Source organism: Oratosquilla oratoria, chromosome 13, assembly GCF_046742065.1.
Source record: "Oratosquilla oratoria isolate Oo_2021 chromosome 13, ASM4674206v1, whole genome shotgun sequence".
In the NCBI taxonomy this organism is placed as follows: domain Eukaryota; kingdom Metazoa; phylum Arthropoda; class Malacostraca; order Stomatopoda; family Squillidae; genus Oratosquilla; species Oratosquilla oratoria.
In genome coordinates, this window is record NC_134789.1 from 35,528,881 (window position 1) to 35,541,079 (window position 12,199).

Genomic DNA, 12,199 nt, shown 5'->3' on the forward strand with positions numbered 1-12,199 from the left:
ATTGTGTGCGTGTGTTCGTGCGCGTGTTCGTTCCTTTTGATAGACGACTAAAAGTGCGTCTGCGGCTGCTGCTGCTGTAACGCATCCATGAGACAGCGAGGCTCTCTCGGCCGCTCAGTGTTGTTTGAACTGTGAAAGGGTGAGGTATTGTCGCTTTAAGCTCTGCGCTGCCTCACACGCGTATCTCGGCAACAAGTGTGTTTTAGTGAAACAGTTGCCCTGTTAATTCAAGTTGAAAAGGAAAACAGTCTTAACGTAAGGTAAGTGTAATACAGCCGTTGTGAATATTATGTTTCAGCGTAGCATTTCAGTTATGTACAATATTTTGAAAGTTCGGGCGAGGTAATTAACACGATTGGAATAATTAAAGTTGAAAGATAAGATTTACTAGTCAAACTGAGTTTATTGGAGAAAATTAATCACAGTGTTAGACGATGACATCTGAAAATTCAAGTAATAAGTGTGTAGAACTTTTGAAGTTTAGAAATAGTTAAGCGATATGACGTCACAATCTCGTTCGTTAAATCAGATGTGGAAAATCTGGTCTCAAAGCAATCACAAATCAAAAATAATTTATATTGGTTATCATAGCCAAATATATATAACTTAGCACTGTATTTTTACCATAAGTTACCTAACACTGCAATATTCCCTATGTTGAAATTGTTAACAGGAAAAAATAAAACGAAGAAATTATAGCAACTACCAAGATCACTACCAGAAGATGAATCTTCATTTTGGTGATGCATGGTCGCTAAAACTCGCTAGCATGCACTCGTATGCATGTCCATGCATACGGTCATGCATCCACAGTCAGATGCACACGAGTACGCACACTCACGCACACACATACACACACGCACAAACAAACACGCACACACAAATATACACATACGTACACACATGTACACACGCACATATCTACACATAAACATGCATCCATATTCAAGCGTATACCTACACATGTAAAATCCTAGAAATACACACATGCACACATCTACATATATGTGCACACACACACACATCTACATATATGTGCACACACACACACACACACACACACACACACACACACACACACACACACACACACACACTCATGTGTGTGTAAGGTCATAGCATTATCCATAGATCGAACCAACCTACGAGCTCTGAGCTCTCTTCCGGGAGGGAAATAGCTGTCGATCACGAGTCCAACACGTGATCCAAAGACCAAAGACCAAGTGAATACACACACACACTACGAAGATGGCCCCCAACACTTTCAAAACTGTCATAGAGATTGTCAAAACTAGAATTGCCGACTCTGGAACAAAGAAGAGAAAGAGGGGACTTGTTGACTATCTACAGAATCATGAGAGGTATGGGAGTCCTTGATAGGGAAGACTTACTAAATTGGGATAAGCGAAATACAAAGGGACATGGAGGGAAGCTCAAAGAAGACAGTTACAGAAGAGACCTGAAAAAGAACAGCTTTCCCCAGAGTGGGGGATGTATGGAACATACTAGACGAAACAATAGTTTTTGCAAAAAACATACACAAATTTAAGAGCAATTTAGACACTGCGAGATACAGAGACGGGATCCCACGAGCGTAGGCCCCCTTCCCGTAACATACAACTAAGTAAACACACACACATACATATATACATACATACATGCGCTCGCGCATACCCTTAAATGCACACGATTTTCTGGTTTGGTAGTTAGCCCTGCCAACTCAGTGGAACAGAAGTCGAGCCTCGTTCTGAGATTGTAAAGCATCACAGTACTGCAAGCATTTGCCGTCTCCTTTGAATAACGGGATGGTGTGTGTGTGCGTGTGATTCACCATAGTCTTGGATCACGTGTTGGACTCATGATCGACAGCTATTACCCTCCCGGAAGAGAGCTCAGAGCTCATATATGACCGATCTATGGGTAATGCTGTGACCTTACACGCACACTCACACACCCAACTCCCCGCCCACGAGAGTTGGAGTAACGACTCGCAGTGCAGCGATACTGAGATTATTTCAGCCCTGGGCGGGATTAGAACTCGGACCGCTGTTGTGGCGGTCGCGAACGCTACCACTGTGTGTGTGTGTGTGTGTCCCAGCATTACCCATAGATCGGACTGTACGTGCTGTGAGGCTCTCTTCGGGGTCGCAGAAGCTGTCGATCACAGGCCCAGTTGTGATCCAAAATCAATGATGAATCTCCTACAGCTTACTGGTGTAACATTGTGTTGATCTCTGCTCAAGGTTTGAACAATCGTCAAGTTACTTCAAACCATTACTGCCACCTTTGAGCAAGGGATGGGTATGTGGTGTGTGTATATGTGTAAGGTGGCAGTGTTAACTATGTATCGGACTAAACGACCTCTAACACGTGATTCAAGTACATGGTGAACCACGCACACACACACAAAATTGTTTAGATAAAATGAGAAATGAAGACGGACCCCCACGAGCATAGCTCCCCTTCCCGTAAAATACAACTAGGTACACACATAGGTAAATACACACACACACACACATCTACAAGAATAATCTGTGAAGACAAGATGATTGAAAGACATTGAATATATACATATTCCATATACATACATTAATCCGTAGAATAATGCAGAAGAACAGTAGTCAAATAGTATAAGTATATTCAAATATCCACAGCAGGGGCCTTGCTGTGGATGTGCTGAGTCTTGCTGCATTGCCCACTGACCCAGGACAGCGGGTGGGATATAGGGATGACCTGTCATCCATGAGGAGCTAAAATAAGAGGGAGGAAGGGGTGGTGGATGGGAGTGGAGTGGGTGGGGATGAAATGGGTGGGAGTGGAATTATGCCCTTTGACTTTGGCTATATCCCTGGTAAATGGATGGATATCTAAGTTTAAATTTGATCAATGGAAACTCAAAGACGGTCCTAAGAGCATAGCACTTATCCTTTATACAGTTGGGCAAATCCATGCATACAGTAAAAGTTGTCAGCACATAGGTCATGTGTATATGCTAACGGATAAAATGTATTCATTTACTAAATATAGGAACGTTTAATTAAAAAATGGATTTTGGTGGACAATGAATTTCTGTTAACAGCTGTGTCCCATGCGGCCATTCAGTTAGATCAAGGAAACTTGATTGTTGAATGTTTATTCTGCTTCATAAATGAGCTACTTGATCCAGTTGTACTTTCCAGAGTGTCTTATTCAGTGATCGTTAAACAAATTTCTTTCTATATCGTTCTACCTTAGGGATTGTCGTTCTTTTACTATAATGTTTGACACAAAATAAGAAATGCTTGTCTTTATTGGTGGCATGTGACGTTTAAAAAGTGCGATGTTCTGCAGATTATGTAGAGCTTAGATTATGTAGAATTGTGGTTTGTAACAAGATCAGTATTTAGACAGTTTGCGGCTGAAAATGAATTTGAGGTACCAGGTCCCCCATGTCCTCTCGGGTAAAGGTGGAGGGAACACACACACTCTCTCTCTCTCTCTCTCTCTCTCTCTCTCTCTCTCTCTCTCTCTCTCTCTCTCTCTCTCTCTCTCTCTCTCTCTCTCCCTCTCTCCCTCTCTCCCTCTCTCCCTCCCTCTCTCCCTCCCTCTCTCTCTCTCTCTCTCTCTCTCTCTCTCTCTCTCTCTCTCTCTCTCTCTCTCTCTCTCTCTCTCTCTCTCATAACCCCCTGTCCTCCGTCTCTTCTCCCTCTCTCTCATACCCCCCTGTCCTCCGCTTCTTCTCCCTCTCTCTCATATCATCCTGCCCTCCTCCTCCTCCTCCTCTCCCTCTCTTAATTTGGACCGCTACTCAGCAGGATCGGCAGTCGGTCAGTTCGGTGAAGTGAAAAAAAAAGTCCGGACCCGTTTTTGTAGTTCATCTTTTTGTCTCCTCCGCGGAGCAGAGAATTGCATCACGCCAGCGGAACGGAACTTTACCTGCGGCGATGCGGTAGTTGTGGCGGCGGCGCACAACAACAATTCTGCGGGTGCTCGCCGTGGCTCGGTTGGTAAAGCGCGCGTCTGGTAACCGCGTGGTGAATTTGGTGCCTGTTCGAACTCTCGCCGCGGCGCAGAGGTTAGGAAAGGCGTTCTCTAAGTAATGACCCCCGACCGCTGTTCATCTTAGGAGCTGAGGTGACTTGGTGACATCACTGTGTGTGTGTGTGTTACAGTAGTTCCCTCTGAGTATCGTCACTGATGTAGTATAGCGTGGACACCGTCTCATGCGTTCATGTACGAACAGTTCAGAGCGGGTACTAGCTCCGCAAACCACGAGAGAGAGAGAGAGATGGAATTCAAAGACGAGCTAGCTCTCCTTGGCGATGGTACAGTTTGTCTTCTCCCTCGTCTTGAAGTAAACAACATAAATTTTGACTTCCAGGTTTTTATTTTTGTGGCACCCGCACGGCAACAAAGGGGGTAACTGGTTAAACACACACTCACTCGTGGGCGGGGAGTTGGGTGTGTGTGTGCGTGTAAGGTCACAGCATTACCCATAGATCGGTCATATACAAGTTCTGAGCTCTCTTTTGGAAGGGAAATAGCTGTCGATCACGAGTCCAACACGTGGTCCAAGACCATGGTGAATCTCACAGACACACGCACACACACGCACACACACACACACACACGCACACACACACGAGTCCAATACGTGATCCAAAGACCAAGTGAATACACACACACACACACACACACACACACACACACACACAAACATATATATATATATATATAGAGAGAGAGAGAGAGAGAAAGAGAGACATTGGGGCAAATTATGGGAAAGGTGGAGGGGGAGACACGGGTCTTTATCTGAATATCGAGTTTATTCCTGACAGGTTTTGCTTACACTCCTTTGAAGAAGCTATTGTAAGCGAAACCGGTCAGGAATAAACTCTATATTTAGATAAAGACCCGTGTTTCCCCTTCCACCTTTCTCATAATATATATATATATATATATATATATATATATATATATATATATATATATATATATATATATATATATATATTGCGTGTGTTGTCTTACAGCGAAAGTAATGTACCAAATGGAGTCTCACTCATGCCTCAGGGTCTGAAAGGTGAACCGGAGTCTAGAATTCGCAAGTCCCCAATATTCGGAATGAGAACTTTTTGAAAATGTACTAGGATATAAAGAAAAGCTTCTGGTATCCGGAACGTTCTAGGCTTGGAAACTTTTTGTACTGATTTTTTTTTTAACATCATGACCCTCTCAAGTGTTGTGACAAAGCTTTCATGGAGTGTCTGAGTTTACGAATCTTACCCGGCAAATAACCGGTCATTGCGCGACATAAACTGGTTGCTGGATAGTGATCTCGTTTCTTGTGGCCTCCAGTTCATGTGGCCCTTTTAGTGCCAACAGTACTTGCGTCCCCAGTTCTCTCTCTCTCTCTCTCTCTCTCTCTCTCTCTCTCTCCTTTTCCCTTCCCCTCTCCTTCTCTCTCTCTATCTATCTCTCCCTCCCCCGTCTCTCTCTCTCTCTATATCTATCTCTCCCTCCCCCGTCTCTCTCTCTCTATCTATCTTTCCCTCCCCGTCTCTCTCTCTATCTATCTCTCCCTCCCCGTCTCTCTCTTTCTCTCTCTTTCTCTCTCTTTCTCTCTCTTTCTCTCTCTTTCTCTCCCTTTATCTCTTTCTCTCCTTTTCTCTCCCTTTATCTCTCTCTCTCTCTCTGTCTATATCTTTTCTCTAGTGCCAGATTCCTTTATTTCTCGCCTCTTCTCGATTATACTTTTCTCTTCGCCTTGTTCTTTGCTTCCCAGTCGTTGTCTCTGTTTCTCTTCCTCCCTATCTTTGATTTTCCCCATTTACCTCTTTTTATTTGTCGTTCCTTTTGTTTTTCTTTGGCTCTCTTCTTTGGGGTCCGTCGCCACAATTGCCCACGGGTTCCACCCTTTGCCCCCCATCGCTCTCGTGTAATCTGCCCTTTCCTGTGTTACCGTTCGAGTTCCAAATTACTCCTCGTCTCAAGCTGCTGCTTCTGCTTCTGCAGCGGCTTCCGGGGCATTTCCGTCTCTGACCCCTCCGGCTGCCAAGGTCGAGTGACGAGTTTCACCTTGGCTGTCGTCAGGTGATTTTATTCAGTTGAGGGAAGCCTCTGGAGGTCGAAGGGTTAACTAGTGTATCGGTTGACTCCTTCACTGCCAATATCGACTCGGGCGTTTCGTTCTGTTTGGCGTCAGGCGATTTCATTCAGAAGAGGCGCTTGTAATGATATGTTTTAATAGGAAATAGCCCTTTAACTACCAAGATGTCTCACGGGTATGAATAGAATAGCCTGGCGGAAGACAGTATAATAGGACAAGTACCACCCGGCATGGAAGGGGGCGTGCTCTGATTATTTTAGAAAATGGATCTATGGAACGAGTTTCCAAGATATCGCCGGTCTTTAAGAGAACATTTCACCGTCTTTGAATTTCAGAGACGAGACTTCAGGAGCTGACGTTTCACCCCTGTGACCTCCTCGGTTTCAGACTGTTTTGTCAGTGTGAGAAGCAACATGTTAGCTAGAATAAAAGGTGTAAAGAGCGCCATTCAGTCGAAGGGTTTGGCGTATTGAGGCATCAGCGTTAACGCTGTGTGTATGGATTCCTCTTATGGCTGGCGCCAGGGGATTTTATTCAGCTGCGGGACCAACTCCCAGCCTGGACGGGGTCTCGGTTGATCCAGTTCCCGTTCAGAGTTGATGGACGGAGGGTTGATGTTTAGCTGAATAGAATCGTCCGGCTTCCACCGGAACAGAATCTGTAGAGCGAGTCCCCGTGCTGTAGGAATTTGACCTGGCCCCGTTAGCCACGCCCCCTTTTCCACTAAGGAAGCTGATTGGTCGAGAGGAAACGGACGTGTAGATCTCCACTGGTTCTGTCTGCGTATCCATCGTTGATGAGGTGAGAAGCGTACGCCAGGAGGCGCTGAACTGCCTAAATGTATTTCTTGTTCTTTGAAACGTGACATGTTGAAGAGGAAGAGGAAGTTGTTGATGCGAGAGGAAGATTGTCGGATAAATTGTATACATGTAGTTCTGTCTGTAATACCTACAATTGTTAGAAAATGGAAATGGATTTAGATTGGAGAAATCTAGATTTAAGAAGGAGATAGGCAAGAATTAGTTTACCAATAGAGTGGTCAACGAATGGAATAGACTTAGTAACCATGTAACGAGGGCTAAAACTATCGGTTGTTTTAAGAAACTGTTAGACAAATTTAGGGATGGGGATGACAGGTGGTCATGGACACAGAACTGCCTAGTGTAGGCCTTATGGTCTCTTGCAGTCTCCTTCATTCTTACGTCCTTATGGTATCCGTGATGTTTTAGGGCGGAACCTTTCGTTGCGAATAGTGGAGGTTTCCTCATTCTGGAAATTCCCAATAGAAAGAAGTGGTGAATACAGAAGCACCATTACTCGCCACGAACTCTCAACCTGTACACCTTTTGGAAGTTTTATGTCTACTCGAGTTTTTTCTAAACCTATTGGAGTTAAGGAAAGAATTATCAAACATTTCGTTTGTTTGCATTTGACTTGAGCGACTTGCGTTTCCATGGGAACGAAATACATGAGGTAGAGTGGAAAGGTGGTAGAGAAACATGGGTTAGAGCGAGAACACTGTATTACTGACGTTTCGACTTGTAGTCGACTACAAGTCGAAACGTCAGTAATACAGTGTTCTCGCTCTAACCCATGTTTCTCTACCACCTTTCCACTCATCTGTCCAACTTTCATAACAACATGAGGTAGAGTAGTTCACTGCATCCAAACACATTGTACTGTGGATACACGGGAGGTTTTAGTGTAAGCCGCGCGCGTGTGTGTGTGTGTGTGTGTGTGTGTGCGCGCGCGCGCAATATACAGAAAATAAGTTATACTTGTGCTATCTCAATCTCTTTTTCTCCAAGTGTCCGACTGAGTTATGGAATGGTCTGGATTTAGCTTGAACTGTGTCAATTTCCATGACGTTCCAGGAGTTAATGCGTCTGTATAGAAAACTTTTTCTTGACATCCTTTAGACATGTAATGTATTTCTCCCAACTTGTTTCCTTGACCTTTTGTGACTTTTTATTTGTCCCAGAAAATTAAAACTATATTTCTTTTATGCTCTCAACACTGCTATCAAGTCACCTCTTGGGGCCAGTGCTTTCGGTCTTTTCGTACGTTGTGTGTGTGTGTGTGTGTGTGTGTTTGCGTGTGTTTGCGTGTGTTCCGACGGGATTCGATCTTTGGCCTCGCACATGAGGTGAGCGCATTACCACTAAGCTCTCCTTCAGCTTACATTTGTGTCAAGTCGACCATTCAAAGCAGCCACAATTCTGGCGGTCGGGATGACCTGTTTTCGTAAACGACCATAAAAAACGGAACATGTTGGTTGCCTGTCAGTAATTGACGTGGCCATGCTCGAATTTGGCTTTGAAATAGTGTGCACCTGAGCATCTTCCATAATTCGTTAATTTATTTTTATCTTGACATGAGGGGCTGGGATGAAAAGGGGGATAGAGTGGTGGAATGGGTGGGGGTAGGTACGTGTCTTTGACTTGGCTACCTCCCTAAAAAAGGGAAAAAATCTCTTGGTGTATATTTAGATCTTGACATGAGGCATAATTAATGTCATTACATAGTGAGGAAGTTGTTTGATAACCTGTGAATCTTAAGAAATAGAAATGTTGGCGATTGATGTTATAAAGTAACTTGGTACTTCTTAGGTACGTAAGATCGAATGTTTAAAGAAATTTGAGGCGTCACGTGACCACTGTTCACAGCGTCGGAAATTATATACCATATACTCAGGAAAAATAAGGTCGACATTTGCAGTGGCATGTGATTTTGAACATACAACTGTAGAAATCTGTAATGCTATTTCTTTTTAGATTCAGTGATGCTTTCTTTCTAGAAATGTGTAGATCTGGAAATGAAGAACCTTTACTAAACTGTCAAAAATTTATACAATTTGTTGACCGGAATGCCTGTTAAAATTGGTTCATGTTGGATGTACCATAGCTTCCTCCTCCTCGCCCTTTTCTTCTTCCTCCTCCTCCTCCTCCCCCTCTCCCCTTTCTTTCTCCCCATTCTCATCCTCCCCCTCTTCTCCCTTTTCTTTTTCTTCCTCCTCCTCCCCTCCCCCTTTTCTTCTTCCTCCTCTTCCTCCCCTCTCCCTTTTCTTCTTCCTCCTCTTCCTCCCCTCTCCCATTTCTTCTTCCTCCCCTCTCCCTTTTCTTCTTCCTCCTCTTCCTCCCCTCTCCCTTTTCTTCTTCCTCCTCTTCCTCCCCTCTCCCTTTTCTTCTTCCTCCTCTTCCTCCCCTCTCCCTTTTCTTCTTCCTCCCCCTTTCCATTTTCTTCCTCCTCCTCCTCCTCCTTTCTCTTTTCTTCCTCCTCCTCCTTCGCTATGGGTCAGATTGAGAGTTTCTGGAGTGGTTTAGGTTCTTGGCCACACACGTGCCGCTGGAGATTCGACCTAGCACCGGAAATGCCTTTAGCGCCGATGCCTTCTTGAAGGTTCGTTTCCGCCGCACACGTCATTTCTCGAGTCTTTACCCGAAAAAACACTCATAATTCTTGGAATGAGTAGAAAGAACACTGTCTTGTGAAAGGTATTAGCATTTATTCTCCGGTAACCGGCGTTTCTATCCTTGCCGCCAAAATCCTTAAGATAATCAAGTACGTAAAAACTTTTAATCAGTTATCGCATATGGGACATCGGACGAGGATTCTATTATCAGCTGAACAAGATCGTATGTCACAGATCGACCCTCTGAGGTCAAACGCGCGACACAGATGGCCTGAGAATCCTTCGTGTGTTTTGGAAAAAGGGCGAAGTTTCGAACTATTCCTGACTCGCGATTCTGTCCTCGCGAGACGATTTCCGCGTTCGTGTCTCGAAGCCTTCCAGTGGCGAACCCTCGCAGCTTCATCAGGACGGTGACTTGCTCGGCACCTGTTGCTCTGACGTCAACAGGATCAAAATAGTTTTTGAGCTGAAAAAAGGATTTGAGGAAATGGATACACCCTGCTTATCTTAACCTGACAGAGATTCTTTTACTCCTATTTGTATTCATGTTTTTATTTATCTACTGTTTCTATTCCATCAATACTGGTGGATAATAAGTTTGTGATTCTCAGATTTTAGTTAATTGCTGTTCTGTTTATTTATTCATTTATCGGTTCATGCAGCAACTAGTGATTTCTTATGAATCTCCGTTGATAGAAAATAACTTTCTTACTGCGCCGTGCTGGGAAATTTCCCTCTCTTGGATAAAATCATTGTGTGGCAACTAGGTTAATGGTACAAATGAATATCTTGTAGAGGGGTCAAGAAGTACTGTTTTGAAACATTATTCAGCTGCCTCATTGTCAACGCGGTCAGTGATGATTCTTTAGTTACGGTAGTTTCTCTCTAGTTTATAGTTAAACCTCGTTTATAAATGTCTGTCGATAAATAAGGCGTCTAGAAACAGGGCATCCCCCTACTTATGCTGTTGTCGGCTTAAGCACTGATCGTGAAAGGATATATATATATACATACATACATATATATATATATATTTATATATATATATACATACATACATATATATATATATATTTATATTCATATTTATATGTGCCTATCTGTGTGTGTGTGTTGTGTCATTTTGACAAATGGAAATAAGCTCCACCGCAAGGACTCGAACCTTTGCCATAGCGACTGCTTTATAATAAGCAGTCGCTAAGGCAAAGGTTCGAGTCCTTGCGGTGGAGTTTATATATATATATATATGTACATATATATATATATATATATATATATATATATATATACACATATATATACACACACACACACATACACACACACCCGTGCTTAAATCGAAAAAGAGCAAACGAGGCGGGAATGCTCTTCTGTTTCTGGACGCCTCATATTTAGGTTGTTTCTGTCACGTAACACTGAGTGTCACTTTTTTGCGACGGAAACGAGTTGTTGAAAGACTTCCTGAATTGTTTTCACCAGTTTTAGTTGTGATTATTTAGGTCTCGTGTGTCTTCCATTAAAGAAGAAGAACACAGTTGTCATGACAAAGCTTTCTTGTAGGCAGAAAGGCGATCGATGTAATTTACTTCCCCGACGGGGACTTCTGACCTGAAAGTCTTGTGCTTAGCTTTTTGCGGACGGCTGCTAACGTCAGCTCAACAAGACAACCGGAGACACATCCTTAGGATGTCTTTAAAGAGTGGGAAGATACTTGGCAGATGAAATTACGACCACAATTAAAAAAAATGTGGTATAGTCGACAAGTTGTGGGATGGATAATGAACTTGAGAACAAAAATAGCCGTAAGAATAAATATAAGGCAAAAGCAAAAGGAAAGATGTTTTGAAGTATTTAGAAGCCAAAGACAAATTCCTGGAAATAACGGGGGTAGGAATCGCCAAGCCGTTCTGCACGAATGTGTGTGTGTGTGTAGTTTGTGTATATACTGTATATGTGTGTGAATTACAATTCATCAATGTGATATAATTACAGTAATAACTGGCTTCTTTGTTTAGGTAGTCAAGTCGGGTTTCCTGAGTTGGTGTGTGATGTATGTGTTTGTGGTGAATTCTTTCCTGTTTGGTTCGTAAGATATATTTAGCACAATGAATGCTCTTCTACATATTTAATCGTAAACATATATTTGACATTTCGTATAAAAATGCATTTAACATTAAACCGGAAGTGGCAAACTTCCTCTTCGCCTGCTTCCACTCTTTCGCGTCTTCTCACTTCTCTCACTCTTACGGCTTCCTAGAAAGAAAAAAAAATCTTCTTCCTTTTGTTGTTGCTGATCATCTTCCTCTCTTCTTCTTCTTCTTCTTCTTCTTCTCCTTCTTCCTCTCTTCTTCTTCTTCTCCTCCTCTTTCTTCTTCTTCCTTCTTCTTCTCCTTCTTCTTCTTCTTCTTCTTCTTCTTCTTCTTCTTCTTCTTCTTCTTCTTCTTCTTCTTCTTCTTCTTCTTCTTCTTACTCCTCCTCCTCTTCCTTCTTTTCCTCTTTAAGAATTCGGGCCGTGAAGATTCTCTATGCCTTCGTCTAGCTCACGTGCTACTGGTGCATTGGAATTCAATTTGTGAAGACCGACCTAGAACGATCCTCTTGTGCAAAACTCTTGACAACAGGACTCTTCTCAGCTCTAATTAGTGAATACATTTAGGTAACTAGTAGAGTTTGCAAGACTTCCTTGTGGTGCACACAAT

The 12,199-nt window shown here is 43.1% G+C and overlaps 1 long non-coding RNA gene across 1 annotated transcript in view; it reads left to right on the forward strand.

The window, feature by feature from the left end:
- Positions 1-122: 122 nt before the first annotated feature.
- The window catches only part of LOC143032376 (uncharacterized), a 187,138-nt gene continuing 175,061 nt past the window's right edge, over positions 123-12,199 (forward strand). The window contains exon 1 of the long non-coding RNA XR_012967107.1: positions 123-260. This is a non-coding gene — a long non-coding RNA (uncharacterized LOC143032376). The remainder of the gene's footprint in view (positions 261-12,199) is intronic.